General features: G+C 41.7%; 1 long non-coding RNA gene across 5 annotated transcripts in view; it reads left to right on the top strand.

The window, feature by feature from the left end:
• The first annotated feature begins 1,481 nt into the window (after positions 1-1,481).
• Positions 1,482-17,500, top strand: part of Gm32555 — a 28,369-nt gene continuing 12,350 nt past the window's right edge. Inside the window, exons 1-4 of one of the 5 annotated variants that reach the window (XR_873301.1) lie at positions 1,482-1,872; positions 2,224-2,439; positions 2,734-2,828; positions 14,181-15,491. This is a non-coding gene — a long non-coding RNA (predicted gene, 32555). Of the gene's footprint in view, positions 1,873-2,223; positions 2,440-2,733; positions 2,829-4,284; positions 4,516-6,008; positions 9,265-14,180; positions 15,492-17,500 lie in introns of those variants that run through there. The other 4 variants (XR_382258.3, XR_382259.2, XR_873300.1 and 1 more) reach the window with 4 other exon arrangements.

Raw genomic sequence — 17,500 nt, 5'->3', positions numbered from 1 at the left:
ATAGAATAAAATATTAAAAACAAGAAAGTATATCAGGAGAAGGGCTGGGGGAAGGTGGTACCCCTCACTACTTAACTATTTGCTGTTGACAGATTCATGGAAAGGGAGTCCTGACCTTCAGCCATGTGCCTGCTGCTGATGTCACCAAGCTCCAAAGATGGATTCCAGTCCACTGGACACACAGATGGCCCTGGGTCTAAGTAGATCACAAAGACTGGTAGTGTTGAGGCAAGATCGATAGGAACGAGTGAGTGTTGACTAGAGAGCCATCAGCAGATATAGTATACGTACATGGGTGGATTTGGCAAATAACAAAACTGGTTACATTTTGTTAAGCATAAGGTTGGAAATGAGACATTTAAAGAGGAACAGGATTTAAGTACCTCCTTTATATTTTAAATGAAAAACTTAAAATATTTAAGAGTTTGATTATCTCTGAATGAAATATACCAACATTAATGAGTTGCATCATACAGCATTTTAGAGATCATACTTGGTTTTGTTCGTTAATTTGATTATAGATTTTGAGTATCTGTGGGAACTGGTTTCAGGAACATGAGCAGATACCAAACTCCACAACCTACGGGTTGTGACCCCCCCCCCCCACAGGGGTCACATATCAGAAATTTACATTATGATTCATACAGTAGCAAAATTACACTTAAAAAATAATTTTGTGGTTGGGAAATCATCACAATGCAAGGAACTGTATTCAAGAGCTGTAGCATTAGGGGGATTGAGAGCCACTGTGTGTGTGTGTGTGTGTGTGTGTGTGTGTGTGTCTGTGTGTGTGTGTGTGTGTGTGTTTATTGATAACACACATTTCAATAAAGTAAAGCTCTCTGGTACTAAAAAGGCCTAAAATTACTTACAACTTTTCATTTTCAACAAGGGGCTATAAAATACAGTTTCCTTTAAAGTGTAAAAATCACTTGAATTATTACTAATTTGAATTTTCTTCTCAAGCAGCATATATAAAGTGATTGATAAATCCTGCTGTCGTTTTGTTTGAACTTAACCGTTCAAAATGAGGTCTAGAGAATATTGAGTGGAGCTGGTGAAATGGCTCAGCAGGCAAAGGCTCAAAGGCTGTCAAGCTTGATGACCTGAACTGAATTCCTCAGACCCACATGGAAGGAGAAAACAGACTCCTGACCTCCTCATGTCATGGACACTATAGGGCTGGCAACCATGGGATGCACACATTCCCACTCCTGTGTGTGCATGCACATACTCGTACACATGCACACACACATGCATGCACACACTCACACACATGCATATATACATCCATGCACACACTCATACACATACACACATGCACACATACATACACACACTCACATACTCCCTCACCCTATATGTATGAACACACATATACATGCACACACACACTCACACACTTCCCCCCCCCACTCTGTGTGTATGTACACATACATGCATATGTGTATGTGTATGCACACACAAAGATGCACAAGCACACATGCAAATATACTTGTACACACATACAAACAATGTAATACATTTTTGTAAAAAAAAGGGAGAGAGAACTGAGTGTTCCAATTGGTCCATGTGAAATAAAACCGATTACAAGGACAGCAGCACAGTGGAAGAGAACAGAAGTTGCCATGTCACAGAAAATGTGTGATAGAAAATGTACTTCAGATACATGCAGAAAAAGACCGCCAAGAACATAGAGGAGATGAACAACCAAACTCACTCCTGGCCTGCTCCAGCATGGACTGAGATAGCTGTTGTTTCTGCCGTAAGAGGGAGGAGTCTAATGCCCCAAGGCTTGCGCTGGCATCTTGTGCGACAGAGCCTCTTGTGAAAACTGAAGGCCAATTAAGGAAGGCAGCAGCTTACCCTGGTGTAAGTATCATTACGCAAGTGATGTTTGCCTTTCATTGATGTTTAAATGATTGCTTTCCCCAATTCCTTCCTGATTTTTCTCCCTTTTAAGAACATTTATTTATTTATTTATTTATTTATTTATTTATTTATTTATTATTTACTTACTGGGTCCTACTACATAGCCTAGGCTTGTACATTGATTGATTGATTGATTGATTGATTGATTGACAGGGTCTGACTATATATAGCCCAGGCTTGCCTCAAACTTACTGTGTAGTCCAGGCTGCACTCACAGCTGTGACGCTCCTGCCTCAACCCCCTGAGCTCTGTATCTTGTTTTCTTTTGTTTTCTGCTCTCCTACACGCTAGTTGGTGTTGTGCTATTTGGCCGCATGTGTTCCCCTGTGTGTAAGAGACAGGACCGTGTTCCCCGTTACTACTGTTTTCTGGTTTGAAGATGAAATTGTCACCCACAAGTTGTTGGACTGCTTTGAAGAAAGAAGTTCCTCTCGAGTCACCTTCCTGGGATGGTTGATGTCTGTGGCAACTTGACTGCATCAAGAACCTAATCACCATGGCGACTGGGTAAGCATGCCTCTGCAACCATTTGATCATGAAGGTTCTGGCCTCATTAATCCTTGATACATTCATAACATGGTAGTATTACTGACTGTGCTGAAATGTAAGAGGTACTGACTCTTTAGGAACTAGGTGTCCAGGGGCTACGTCCTTTGGGCTGTATCTTGCTCTAGTCCCAAATGGATTCCACTTCTCTTTGAATTCTGTCTTCCACAGTGTGAGTTGTTTCACTGTGCCCTTCCCAGTAGATTGCTAGAAGCCTCTGAAGTTATGAGCTGAAACAAATCATTTCTCCCTCAGGTTGTGGCTGTCACATATCTATAACAGCAATGAGAAAAGCATATATCTTGAATTCAGCTCACTCCACTCAAACAGATGTATGTTGAAAACCTAAGGTGAGTTTTGTCTTTTGCTAGTTTCTGGGGATTTGTAGAGCTGGTCAGGCAATGATCACAGAGAGTAGTCACAATAGTGTATGTGAGAACGACACAAGAGATGGCTATTCAGTCATATGACAACAAAGTTGGCAGAAAGTGAGGGCCATAGATGAAATAAATGAAAAGAATAGGATGTCACATGTCCATCAGGAAGAGGTTTATGGGCAAATGACAGGGACTAATGGCAGAAAACATGGAGCAGTGGCGCATCTCATTGTCCTCAGTTAGAGATGGTGCAGATGGGACCAAATGAAAGGGCTAATGTCCCCGTTGTCTGGCAACTCGAGAATTCCGCAGAAACCAGAGGCACACTCAGACCATGCCCAAAGAAATAGAGAGTCAAGAGCACACTGCCTTATTCTGGCTGTGATCCCCTTAACTGACTTCTTTTATCTTGGGGGGCAGAAGGGACCAAGGAAAGGGGGAAGGTATCCATCGATCCTTGTTTAAAGACTTTCTGGGACTTGTGTGCTATCCAAATTCTGTCCAGCAGTCTAAATACCTCATACATGTCTTCTTGTGATATGAAACCAGTGTACTATCCATTTGGTGTTAGCCAGAGTTATTTTGGCATGAAAGTAAACACTTCATGAACTTCTTGGCAGAAACTGGGGCTAAAAAATAACTTGTATTTGAATGTGCTTGTTTTGCTAAAAAAAACAAAATGCCATCCTCAGAATCAACGTGCAATTAAAAATATGGTTTTCAGAAGCTGACATTTTTTGAACACTTTAGTCTTGGAAAATGGCTGAAGTTGGAAAAAACCAGAACACAAACCACACAGCCCAGCCCTCTCCCGAGGCAAGAAAGTAGCAACTGCATTTTCAGGATTCAGAACCCTCAATCCATGAGCAAAGCTGAAACTATTGATGGGACCAGCCCCTTGGCTAGTCACAGCAGACACGCTTAGTGGAGGCTCATGCTGAGAAATTCAACTTTTATTGCCTTACTAACTTTGAGGCGAAGAAACATTAAAGATTCATCAAGAAGCAGGCCAAGGAAACAGAACTCTGTGGAGAGCTGAAGTGGTAGGCAATTACTTCAGTGAATTGTCTGAGGTCACAGGCCCAGTGGCGTTCTGACCATAGAGGAGGTGACAACCTTTGACAAAGACACAGAGCTCAGCACAGCTGCTTCCTCCTCTGACAGTGCCTGCAGTGAACTGTACTGAACCACAGAGAGTGTTCTGAGACAAGAGTGGTGGCAAGAATGTGTGTGTGTGAGTGTGTGAGTGTGTGAGTATGTGTGTATGTGTGTGTGTGTGTCTTTATTCTGTGTTTATAATAGTAAGACAGGTGCCAAAGATGAATTCAAATAGTGATGATTTGATTCTTGGAGCAGATTATGCAACATTATCTTCATAATTATCTATGAAAATGAGCTCACTGGCACATTTGAATCCTTTCTTCTGCAGGACATTTCTGTTCTCCTTTCAGAAAATGTCTCAGCAAACCACACAGTAACTAGGAGCAGAAACTCACCTCTACAAGCTCATGTTATGATTACCTGCCTCACCACAGGCGAGGAAGCAATGATTTAACCAGCCTGGGCTGTAACCTTCAAAACTGAGAGCCAAAAGAAACTCTAGAGACTGCCATATCCGGGGATCCATCCCATAATCAGCTTCCAAACGCTGACACCATTGCATACACTAGCAAGATTTTGCTGAAAGGACCCCGATATAGTTGTTTCTTGTGATACTATGCCGGGGCCTAGCAAACACAGAAGTGGATGTTCACAGTCAGCTATTAGATGGATCACAGGGCCCCCAATGGAGGAGCTAGAGAAATTACCCAAGGAGCTAAAGGGATCTGCAACCCTATAGGTGGAACAACATTATGAACTAACCAGTACCCCGGAGCTCTTGACTCTAGCTGCATATGTATCAAAAGATGGCCTAGTCGGCCATCACTGGAAAGAGAGGCCCATTGGACTTGCAATCTTTATATGCCCCAGTATAGGGGAACGCCAGGGCCAAAAGGTGGGAGTAGGTGGGTAGGGGAGTGGGAGGGAGGGTATGGGGGACTTTTGGGATAGCATTGGAAATGTAAATGAGGAAGATACCTTAAAAAAAAAATCTCCTAGAACTATCAAAAAAAAAAAAAAAAAGAAAAAAGAAACTCAGCAATATGATCATACTGAGTAGCTTTTAGAGGCACCAAAAGCTGATTATACATCCATTTGCATATGCATGGTCTTCCCCAAATGAGAAGGAGACCCTTCTTGCTCAGTGAGCCCAGACTGTGAGAGCGTAGATATGGTGATGGTTTTTGCATGAAGTGAGAAAGAGAAAGACCCAGATTGGGGTGCTTAGTCTTGATGGGGTTTAGCATTGCCCAGGAGAGAAACCTGGGTGCGTCTGTAAGAGCGTTTCCAGGGCCGGGGGTCTGGTTCTCACTAAGGTGGAAGGCTCACTCTGAGTAGAGACACCATTCTGAGGTAGCCTGGAATCCCAGATGGAATCAAAAGGAATAAAGTAAGTGGAGCACAGGGTAGCCATACCTCTTCCTGCTTCCTGGCTGCAGTATCAATGCACACAATAGCTCCCGTTCCTGCTACCACTTTCCCCTGCAGAGATGGGCTGCACTCTCAAACTGTGAGCTGACTTTTTAAGTATTTGGTCAGAGCATGAAGAAAAGTAACTAACAGATGAACATGTGTGCATGTGTATAATTCTTACACAGGTCAGAGGGAGCTGTATACCTTTTACATATTTCTACATACAACTGTTATTGAAACAGACATGTTTAAGGATATTTCAAAGTAACGATGGATATGTGCATACCTTCTGTATTAGACATAATTGTATATAAAGACATACTGACTCATAGGTGAGTTTTATATGTTTAATTACCACTCTCTGTAAAAGTAATTGATATCCCTATACAAACAGAGTATGAGCTCACTGAGAAAAACATTTATTCATCCAAAGTTTTATATACTATGTGCACACAAAGCACTAAGCTGAAACAATACTTTTATATCCTACAAAGGTTCAGTCATTTGCCACATAATCTACATAATATTTGACCACTTTTGAATTGATTCTTTTAAAAGGTCAACATTTTAATATGTGGATATTAAAAGATGCCCTGGCATATATTTTATATTTACTTACATTTATTCTCCTAATGACAGTGCTCTGTAGTGTTCTGCTGGACTTCACCAACAGGCCAGATTCAACATGCACTGATTGGTAAATACCTCCAGATGTCTTCCATACTGGCAGAGGGTACCATGCCTACCCGTGACGTCATAGGATAGCCTTAAGCAGGCTCCTCGAGATGCTGCCAATAACACCACAGGCAACACGGCAAACTGCCTGCCACTCCTCCAGTCAGCACAAAGAGGCTTGTTTCTCCTTTTGCCCCACAAATACAACTGCATTATCTATGAATAATTCATACTCTCATCCTCTAGAATCTTCCATTCTAGACACAGCCACCACAGACCCACCTAGCGACAGATGAGACAGCAGACGATCAGAATGAATCTTTGGGATGGCATTCTGTAGATGGAAAGCGGCCAGACTAAATGAAGAAAGTCCCCACGTCCCTTCTCTCAAAGCTTCCTTCTTTCTGTGAAATGGAAGACAAGCGTTCATTTTAGTCTCATCTCAGTCTCATCATGTGGTTTCTCCCCCTTCCCCTATTACTTTTTCTTCCATAGTTGCCATGGAGGGCACACCGAAGGGACATTTATCAGTGCCCATGATCGTCTGGTAATTTTCCAGCCAACTTTGATTTAAAAACAGCAATGTCTTTATCACTTAGAAACATCCCCTAGACTAATTCTGACTTTCTCCTTTCGTGTTGTGCGTCTTTCCTCCCAAACCACATTTCCCTGAGGAACTGAAAGTACCAACAGTTGCTGTGGAATCCTTTGTTTTGGATTAGGTTTAAGTCTCTGCTTTTCACCCTTGAGTTTCCTGTGTGAGTCTTCACGGACAGGCCATCTCCTTTAGACTGAAGGACTCCGAGGCCAGTGAAGTCCCGCCTTGTCTACCCTAGCACCTCTGAGGACTGTCTGCCTGGTTTCTGTATGGGCACTGTAGGCTGCTGCTGGCTATGAGGAAATAGCCCACGGGGCATTTTCTTGATTGCTTATGACTGATTAACTTCCACTCACCTCGACTAGACCCAGCTGCGTAGGACTGTGACAAAATGGTGTTTTCATAATTTCTCTAATGAGTTCAATGTGGGTATTTCTCTTTTGGATGAATAGCCGTGCTTCTTTTATGAACCGACGTGTAACATGCATTTACTGTTTTATTTCCCATGAATGCCTCATTTATCTCAATAGCGGTATAAATGGGAAAGCCATGCCGAACCATTGTGTGCCCCTGACGGTGCTCCAAGGGTGATGTTGAAGACCTGTAAACAGAGACCTACAGGTGGCTTTCCCAGAAACAGAGGAAATGACTTGCCTTTTAGATCTGCTCAGCTTGTATCACATTTATTCTGCAAAGAGCCAACAATGACATGTACGCTGCAGTTCAAATTTAATTTATGCTGTTTGTTGTTTAAAATGACTTGGTGTCTGCTGCGTTTACTGGGGGTGGGGGTGGGGGTGGGGAGGGACTGTTGAACGAGGCTAGCAAGTTCCTTTTGCATCTAGTGCTTCCATGCTATGGCGGGTTAGGAGTTTACCTCAGAGTCCTGTTTATCCAAGGCCTCACTGTCAAGATGGTGTCTCCCAAGATTCTCCAAACACACATCTGCTCTGAGGATACACTTCTGTTCGAAATCATAAAGTAAGGAGTATCTGCCTTTGCAATTCCATGGTCACATTTGTTGATTGACTTCGTTTCGGATCCCTGGTGGCCTTGAGACAAAGGGGAAATGAGCGAGAAAGAAGCATATCGAGTTATCCTGGTGTAACACAAATAGGGGCAACAGGGACAGGAATGGGTAGAGGGATGCAAAGGGAGGGGCAGTGCCCAGGGCAGGTGTGATATTCACCTCTCTTCCCCATCCCTGAGATGATAACATTCCCCCACATGTATTCTCAGATGCCTGGCACGCTGGCTAGGTAAGCGGACAGTATTCTGTGCTCATGCAAGACTCAGGCAGGACAGCTGAGAGAGAAGCCAGCAGGCACCTATGAACTGTCCCTGGAAAATGCTGGTGACTCAAGACAGAGGGAGGGGCCAGAGCATCTATCACACTAACTGCGTCAAATCATCTTGAAGAAACACGCGTCAGCCTGTGTATGTTCTTAGAATGAATGTTTTGAAGATATTGTGAAACTGGAAGTCACTTAACCAGAGTTCTCGTCTGAAGAATACCTGGCCACCTTGGGAGAGACTGCCTTTACACTCTGCAAATTACCAATGTAGATAAGAGGCAGTGTGGTCTATTGGTTAAGAGGTCTGACCACCTGAGCGTGAACAAAAACTTTAATACTCACTCCTTCTGTGGCATTGGGATAGTTGCTTGGCCTGGGTCCTTACTTATGAAGCAGTAAGCATAAAACTGCGGTGACAGGGAACTGAGATTCCATGTAGGATACTCAGCGTGCTGACTGACATATCAAAGCAAAGGTTAACTAGAATCTGGATGATGTGGTAACAGTATCTTATCACCGATAAAAAGATACATACAATTGGGGAAGTCGAGTTATCATTAAAAGCATGGTGTAAGCCAGTCAGAAGAAGCACAATATGTATGATTCTGCTAATACGTGAGATATGTAGAGAGGTCAAATAGAAAGAAATGGAAACTAGAGAGGTGTTTGCTGACGGTCAGGAGAAAGGGGTAAGGAGCTGTTGTTACACGGGTACCTAATTCTGTCTTGCAAGATGGAAGAGATGGGTTAGTAATCACTTTCACCATGAGCACATTGAGCACAAGTAACTATGTTTTAAATGAGCAAGGTTATGTCGTGTGAAAATAATTTTTTTATGATTTGTTTTTATTTATATTACTACATTGTAGCTGTCTTCATACACACACCAGAAGAGTGCATCAGATCCCATTACAGATGGTTGTGAGTCACCATGTGGTTGCTGGGAATTGAACTCAGGACCTCTGGAAGAGCAGACAGTGCTCTTAACTACTGAGCCACCTCTCCAGCCCGTGAAAACAATTTTGTTTTCATTTTGAGATAAACTCCTGATGTAGCCCAGGCTGGCCTCAAACTTACCATCCTCTTGCCTCTGCCTCCCAAATTCTTGGATTACATTAAAGGTGTCACCACACTAGTCTAAAACACTTTGTTTCTAATTGTGGTAAAAAGCACACAGCAAAATGGGAACATGGTAGCACATAGATGTAACCCCAGCTTGCTTATCAGGAGATAAAGATGGGAAGATTGTAAATTTGAAAGTCGTCTGGCTATAGAGACTTTCGAAATTAAAGCTAAGTAACTAATAAAATCCTATTTTTCTTGAAAACTGAGTTGTTTTCCAAGTTCCACTGGCCATCGTTTATATATTAGATTCATGGGTATCTACTAAATGCTGAATTCAGGAAGCCTATGTGACAGTCAGATGATTCATCTTGGGTAACTGAGGCAAGACCCCAAAGCAGTGAGAGACACCTTCACTTCCTGCCATGGAAATCAGCATAACTGCATCTGATGCAGATAATCCGCAGCATCAAGCCTTTACCATAAGAAGAGCACACCTCAGAGGCACCCCAGAGCCTCAACTGTCTGCTCCATGGAGGTAGATTTACATTTTCTCAATGCAAATGCAAGGATGTGAAACTCCAGTTCTTTAGCAACCAAGAAAAAAAAAAAAGAAGTAAAAATAACTTATAAAAAGCTGGTACATAAAATCAATTGGAGGAAAGAAGTAAAGTCCAGAAAATAAATTCAATCATGGCTCATTATTTACTGCTAATCCTACTTTCAAAGCATTGTCTCTTATGGATTTTAAACTATAATTACAAATGCAGAGCAGTCGTACTGATGTGTGGGTTTCACTGTGACATTACTACATACACATGTGAAATGCTTTCACCATGTCCATCTATATAGTTAAGGTTTTATTTCTTCATGACCTAGACAACTGTTATAAAAGGAAACATTTCATTGGGGATGGCTTACAGGTTCAGAACTTCAGTCCATTATCATCATGGAGGGAAGCATGGCAGCGCGCAAGCAGACATGGCACTAGAGGAGCCAAGAGTTCTATATCTTGATCCAAAGGCAGCCAGGAAAAGACTGTCTTCTGTAGGTAGCTAGAAAGAGGGTCTCTCCTGCACTGAGTGGAGCTTCAGCAGAGGACTTCAAAACCCACCCCCTCTGTGATGGACTTCCTCCAACACCTCCTAGTGGTACCCCTTCCATGGGCCAAGCATATTCAAACCACCACACTTCTGCCCTGTCTGTCTATCCCTTAACTCTTACCTTCCTCATCCCTTTCACCTTCCTTGTCTTAATGAGATTGACCATTAGCACAATAACAAAGACATCACAGAGCTGTCTCCTCAAAGAGTCCCTAAGATAGCAATGTGTGAGTGTGGTATCCATTTCCTCATAACCTAGTTCTTGACTTTATGTTGTTCTAAGTAGATGCACCAATTCCTGGAAAATGACTAAGCCAAGATATTACCATCTTGTAGGAATTTTTCCTAAGTGAGAGTTCAGCTTCTCAGAGATGAACTATCATTCAAGTTTATAAAAGACTGATGCTTACGTAAGATTTCCAATTTAATCATTTGTCTGGAATCTGGATACTAAGTTCTGATGCCAAAGTCTTATTAGCAGTTGGAAGACTACACATATACATGGAATTAGAAGGAAAGGACCCAAGATATTATTAAGAGAGATTCCAATGATCAGGGGAAGAGTTGACGTTTGGCATCATGGCTAATTCCTCTCTGGTGATCTATCAGGCAGCATTAGATTAGCACTGGCAAAAATCTAGATCTCTACTCTGCTAAACCCCTTAAAGCTCTATTCAAGCCATTCTTTCATTTAACATATTTGTCCAGATGAGGATATATTGATTAGATTCGACCTTTCTTAGTTATAATCTCATTTTTTCCCCCTGCTTTCTTTAGATGACTTTGATAAAAGCATTTGGGGCTTGGATTTCACCCAAACTCTCAAGCCATGCACTTACTGGAAATCTCTTGGCTTCTTTATACTGATCTCATCCAGGCCAACTGGTCTACTTTTACTTTAAATGGAAACAAGGCTTTAGGACACCACCCATTAAAGATTGGTAGACTGTTTAGGTCTGCTCTTGAAGTTCTTACAGACTTTCCCCAGGGGTGACAACTGCTCTGAAATTGTCCTGCATTAAATAGATACCCTGCTTTGTCATCTATGACATTTGTGAAGATCTAGCATACTGCATGAAGTTCAGTAGGCATCTGAAGCCTGACTTCATGACTGCTCTTAGCATTCTCCTAATGCTTAGAGAAATCCCTGCTTACCAGGATTGCTACGGGACCACGGGACACACAGCAAACAGAGGCTGAAGCTCCAGCACGATGAAGCCACAGCATATGTCAAAGGGGGTTCTCTGTGCCAGTCTGGAGTCACTGTGCTTTATAAATACCTAAGGATCTGTTACAGAAACAGCATGTTTGTGGAATCTTTCTTATATATTGGATCTCCTCGTTGTTCTTCTGACTATAGTGAAAGCATGTAACTATGTTTTTTTTGTTTGTTTGTTTTGTTGTTGTTGTTATTTGATGGGGAGGGAGTTTTGAGACAGGATTTCTCTGTGTAACAGTCCTGGCTATCCTGGGACTCACTATGCAGACCAGACTGGACCACAACTCACAGGGATTCTATGGCCCTTGCTTCCAAAGTGCCGGGACTAAAGGCATGCACTCCACTGCCTAGCTGTAGCTCTGTTTTTCAAAGGCTAACATGACTTGTTGATACAGGCCTGAATATTTCCCCCTTTAAAGTCAATCATGTAATAGAATGTAATGTAACCTAATCACAGAAGGAAATTCTGTGATAGTCACAGTTCACAAGGTGTGAACACAGGCAGAAGATGAGGTAGTAATTTTAGAAACCATCTTAGAATTGCTATCCCAGCATTCCATGCCTCTCCATTTCAAACATTTCTCTGAATTTATTATCACCAATCTCTTTATCCATCTGTGATAGATAGTTTTATTTCAACTTGACACAAACTAAAGTCATCTGAGAGGAGGGGACCTTAATTGTGAAAATGCCTCCATAAGATAGGGCTATAGGTAAGCCTGTAGGGCATTTTATTAATTAATGATTGATGAAAAGAAGACCAGGCCACTGTGGATGGTGCCATCTCTGGGCTAGTTGTCCTGGGTTCTATAAGAAAGCAGGCTGAGCAAGACATAATGAACAATCTAGTAAGCAGTACTCCTCCATAGACTTTGTGTCAGCTCCTGCCTCCAGTATCCTGCCCTTCTTAGAGTTCCTGTCCTGACTTCCCTTGATGATGAACTGTGATGTGGAAGAGTAAGCTGAATAAACCCCTTTCTTCTCCAAGTTTCTTTCTTATGGAGTCTCATCACAGCTATAGTAACCCCAATTAGAACACTATCTATATCATACCTATATATCTACATCTATATACATTTTAGCTATATTCCCATATCTTTATCATTACTATTTTTCCTAGCTCACCTTCTACCATCTAACTACCTCAATAAGAGATCAATATTTTGAATTTGTGTTTCTCACAAGATCTCAGCTGAATAGATCAACCTTTTTGTGGTACCACGGAGACTCCAGACCAAAGCATTAACCAAATAAGCTAGTGTTAGATGCCAAAGAGTGAAGCTCAAGGCATCCAGGGATAAAGGGATATTAGCTGGATCTGGTGGTCAAGACAGCAGATCTCATGTACTTGGGTGGCTGAGGCAGGAAAGATCACAAGCTCAAGGTTTGCTTAGAGTAGAGAGTAAGCTGAAGCCGTCCTGGTAATCTAGGAAAACTATACTTAACTAAAATGGAAAAAGGACACTGCATAAAACTTGGTGGGGAATTTGTCCAACATTCATGAAGCCTTAGATTGAAAGCACTGTACTTCTGAACAAGGAAGAAAAGATCACATTGACCCAATCATTGTATTTCTTAATGAACACATAAATCTGTCGTGAGTTTATTTGGTATTGATTAAGTGCTATTCTTAGTGGCTGCATTTACAAGTTATTGTTAAGACCATTTTAGTAGTAGAACAGACATGGTGGAAAGATACATTGCAACCCCACTGTATTGTTTGGGAAGCCATTCTACCTCCCTTGAGGGCCTTACATCTAGCCCTGTAACATGGTTTCTGTCTTTAAATAGCCAAATCAATAGTTATTCCTATTAATATTCACTTCAATAGGTATTTTCATCCTTTCAAAGTATTTCTGGACCCAATTATGCAAGTGTGTTTACCAATTCATTCACTTTTGGACAACCATGATATGTTAAGGCTGGACACTGAAGTGCAGTAGTGAATGAGGCAGACATATTACCTGCCTTGGGATATCTATAATAGGTCAAAATAGTAGGTAATTAAACAGTTTTGTGATTACTACCTGAGATCAAAATAGGGACAGTGTGGTCGAGGAAGCATTGATTGGCAGCTGCCATTTCAGTTGAGGCATGATTGCTGAGAAGAATCAATGTGGAAGAAATTGGGTGTGAGATGAATATTGAGTACAGATGTAGGGAGAAAGAGGAAGAAAAGTTAGCTTAGCGAACAGGAGAGGCCTGGATGGAAGCTGGAAAAGCGAAGGCACTTCATGACAAGAACTTCTGTCCTCAAGGTCATGATGTGATCGTCCCCTTAAACAGCATGGGAGAGGTGTACACTCACAATAGAGAATGAGCAGCTTTAGAGATCTCCTAGCTGCCATGTAGACAGGTGTTCAGAACAGGAGCGACTTTGTGACGCGTCAGATCGCTGTGGCTTCCCTGTGAGACATGTTCAGGACGTTGCTGTTGAAACTCAGTCGAAGGCGATGAGATTTGAGAGATACTTTGAAAGTTGAATTGATGATGTATTTTTTTTTTCCTCTCAAAATGATGGAGAATGAAGAGAAATAGGAAATATGACTTCTGGTTTTCTAATTTGCTTAACTGCAGATGGATGGAAAACTTCATTTTCTAGGCTTTGCCCCTTCCCCATTGGTCTTCTTATAGAATTCAAATGCAAGCTTCAAAAGTATGTCCTGTGGGTCCATTATTTGCCCATTGGTTGTCAAATATTTCCTCTATATTTTTAAAAACAGGTGTGTGTGTGTTTGTGTGTATGTGTGTGTGTGTATGTGTGTGTGCACATGCATGCAAGAAATTCAATGCAGTCAGTATAGTAGCTGCTCTGCACCCTCCCTCTATCGGAGCTCACCTGCTTCTTGCATCTTTCAGGGACAATCCAGATGCCTGCAAAGGCCAGGGAAGGGCAATGGATTCCATGGAACTGGAGTTCCAGGCAGTTGTCAATTAATTGTCCAAGTGGTTGCTGGAATCAGCTTGACCCTCTGCAAGAGAAGTATATGCCCTTGGCTGCTGAGCCATCCCTCCAACCTCCACTCTAGATGTTTACGTAGTCTTACCTCTTGACTTCTGTTTTGCTCCCAGGCTTCTTTATACCTTGTTTGGTAGAACCTGCGTTTGTCTCCCACTTTGTCTTGTCTTTATAATGCACAAGGAATGTGTTGCCATTGTTGAACTCATTCCGTTGCCACCCAGTGAAGTCTTGGAGTCAGGTTAATGGATCCTCAACATGGACTACATGAACCGCCATATTTTCATTCGAAGCTGGATGGTCCCTGGCTCCTCCCACCCCACTTGACTCTCCCACATGTCTCTTATGCAGATGTTGCTTCCAGCATTTCACCTGATGTATCCTTGATGATCATGGCATCCACATTTTGGAGCTTTACAAAAGAAACAACTGTATAGTTTGATCTAAAGAATATGTGGTTTGGATTGTATATTCTACCTTAAGCTAATTTTTCCCCTTCTGAGTTTGACCGTAAGAGTTGGAGAGAAGAGTCACAGAGACATGGAACCGCATCGACCATGTGGAAGCTTTTATTCGTTTTATTTTATGTTTACAGCTGCATATAGCATGTATGAATGCGTGCTCAATGCAAACACTCAGAGCAAGCGGGCTGGAGAGACAGCTCAGTGGTTAGAACTCCACGGTTATTTCAGAGGACTCAAATTCAGTTCTTAGCACCCATGGCAGGTGATTCACAACCACCTGTATCTCTAACTCCAGATGATCTAACATTTGCTTTTGGACTTGTTTGAGTCCTTGCATACATGTGGCACACACGCGTGCACACACATATACACACACAATTTTAAAACTTTCAAACCAAGGGTTATATGGAACAAATACAAACAAAATATACATCCCTCCTTTCCAACAAGTATGTATAAAGTGAAAATATACATGTATACAGTCACTCTCTATTGACTGGTATGCAACTTTTATTTCACACATAAAATAATTTTATGAAAATCACATGTTTATACTTGTAATACTATTTCATCCTTCCTTTAAAAATATTTATTAATTCTTTAAGAATCTTGTACAATGTATTTTGATCAGATTTACCATCTCAACTCTTCTAAGATCCACTCCATCTCTCTACCCATGAAGGTTTCTGGAAGCTGCTGCCACTGCTGCTGCTGCTGCTGCTCCTTTTCCTTCTCTTCTTCTTCTTCTTCTTCGTCTTCTTCTTCTTCTTCTTCTTCTTCTTCTTCTTCTTCTTCTTCTTCTTCTTCTTCTTCTTCTTCCTCCTCCTCCTCCTCCTCCTCCTCCTCCTCCTCCTCCTCCTCCTCCTCCTCCTCCTCCTCCTCCTCCTCCTCCTCCTCTTCTTCTTCTTCTTCTTCTTCTTCTTCTTCTTCTTCTTCTTTCTTCTCCTCCTCCACCCCTTTCTCCCCCTCCTCCTTCCTCCTCCTCCTCCTCCTTTTTTTTTTTTTGACCCATCAAGCCTAATTTGTGTTTCTCAAATACTTTTGGTATGAGGCCCACACTTAGAGCATGGTCGACCTTCTAGGGTTCACATCCTTAAAGAGTGCTTAACTCTTCCTCTTCTACCACCTACTAATTTCCAAGTGCACCTACCTCCTCCATGCTGGGATTTTGCCTGGCTTCAGCTTGAACAGCATGCAGGCACTGGTTGTTGGCCTTGATAATAGTATTAGGCATGGGTTAGACCTCGTGGAGTGGGCCCCAAATCCAATCAGAAAGTGTTTGGTTACTCTCCTAACACTTCTACCCCCATTGCTCCAGGGGACATACCTAGCATGCAGGGTTCTCAGCTGGGTGAGACTAAGGATGACATTTCTTCCCTGGTAGCATGCAGAGTACCTTAATGTACCATTAAAGCTGGCCAGTAGGGATAAAACTTCAAGATCACTACCTGTTTGACTTCTTCATGGTTTATGACACAACAGGGTTTTACTGACAAATTCTGGAGGGTAACCAAGAACAATGGTGGTAGGATGTACTGTTGAGGAGCCTATGGGACCTTTCACTAAAAACTCTACAAGGGCTAATCCATTCTTGGTGGTGAACATCTTATTTGCTAGATTGTGTTCACTAGCAAGGCATTGTTGTCTCCCTATAAGGAAACCCCATTTAAACTCTCTTTATGTATGCATATTTTTAGGATGTTTCTATAGTAGTAGGCTTCCATATGATATCTTTTTTTTTAAAGCCTTTATAGTTAGATATTCCTCTCCACTATTCCCTCTTTACTCTGCCCTCTGATCCTTGCCCCATTTAACCCCTTCTGTTCCATTATTCTTCTTTCTCCCATTTGATTACTACATTTATTGGGAAATATCTTAAACATACCTGGATGCTCTGTAATTCTTAAGCATCCCTATTTCAAGAGACATTGAGGTTGCCTTTCAATCTTGTTACTGCCAGCAACGCAAACAATCTTTTATATGCATGCTTTTGGGGGTACTATTTGAATCGTTTTATAATGTCATTGAAGTTAATTTGTATCATCAACAGATTGTGCAAACTATATGAATTCTTGGCTTTGCATACGAGCAAGCATCAATGTTGGATCTTAATTATCTTTAACTGGTTTTGAATTTGGTGAAAGTATCTCTGTGTTAATTTATTATTTATTTATTTATCTATTTATGTATTCAGCATATAGTTTTATTATTGCTCTTTTAAAATAAAGTATCGAGTCCCATGGAGTTTTAAATAATACACTGAGCGTTGTTAATGCTGTCCAGTGTATCAATGTCAGGCAACCCACTCGAGGGTAGGCAGTTGATGAGTGGTCCAACCCTCTAGGAAAAGTGACTTTCCATCTTACAGCAGATATCCACTGTCACTAGCTCCTCCACTAGCTGTGGCATCTCCAGGACCTCTCCCCCACCCACACTGGAATTTTAACTGGCTTGCTTTTGTACGGATTCTGTGCACATGACCACAGGTGCTGTAAGTTCAAGTGTGAAGACTGAATTCCACAGTTCTGTGCCGTGTGTTATTTCTGACCCCTTCTCTGTGATGTTCCCTGTGCCTTGGGGAAGGGATGGGGGAAGGAAGTTGATGTAAAAGTCCTACCTATGGCTCTTTTTTACTTTTTCATCTTTTGCTATAGAAACCTTTTTTTTTTTCCAAAATTGGTTACATACTTTAAAATGTTTTCAATGTATCCCATATTTTGAATGTATTTTTGTATCTTTTTTGTGTAAACATTTAG

This window comes from Mus musculus, chromosome 13 (assembly GCF_000001635.26).
Source record: "Mus musculus strain C57BL/6J chromosome 13, GRCm38.p6 C57BL/6J".
NCBI classification, from domain to species: domain Eukaryota; kingdom Metazoa; phylum Chordata; class Mammalia; order Rodentia; family Muridae; genus Mus; species Mus musculus.
The sequence above is the reverse complement of the archived record's forward strand: the minus strand, read 5'-3'. Positions and strand labels throughout refer to the sequence as shown.